Genomic DNA, 301 nt, shown 5'->3' with positions numbered 1-301 from the left:
ACGACATGGTGTTAACTCATATTTTTCAAAGCATTAAAGCAGAATATTTGGGGTTTTTTTCTGTTTTTCAGACAGAAAGTACTATTTCCTCCAACTTCATGAGCAGATAACTCTCTACACAATACTTCTGGATAGTAATAATACGATATTTGCATACTGACAGCTCATTAAAGGCCTGAATTTGTTTAACTGTACTGTGCTGTAGATCTGCTTGTTGTTGATGCTTATACTCTTTTAAGATATACTTCTGGCAGGTCTGTTGGTTAATCTGTACTTCTGTAAATGCTAACATGTGCTATAG

The sequence above is a fragment of the Thunnus albacares genome, chromosome 20 (assembly GCF_914725855.1).
Source record: "Thunnus albacares chromosome 20, fThuAlb1.1, whole genome shotgun sequence".
NCBI classification, from domain to species: domain Eukaryota; kingdom Metazoa; phylum Chordata; class Actinopteri; order Scombriformes; family Scombridae; genus Thunnus; species Thunnus albacares.
Note: the sequence above shows the minus strand (reverse complement) of the source record.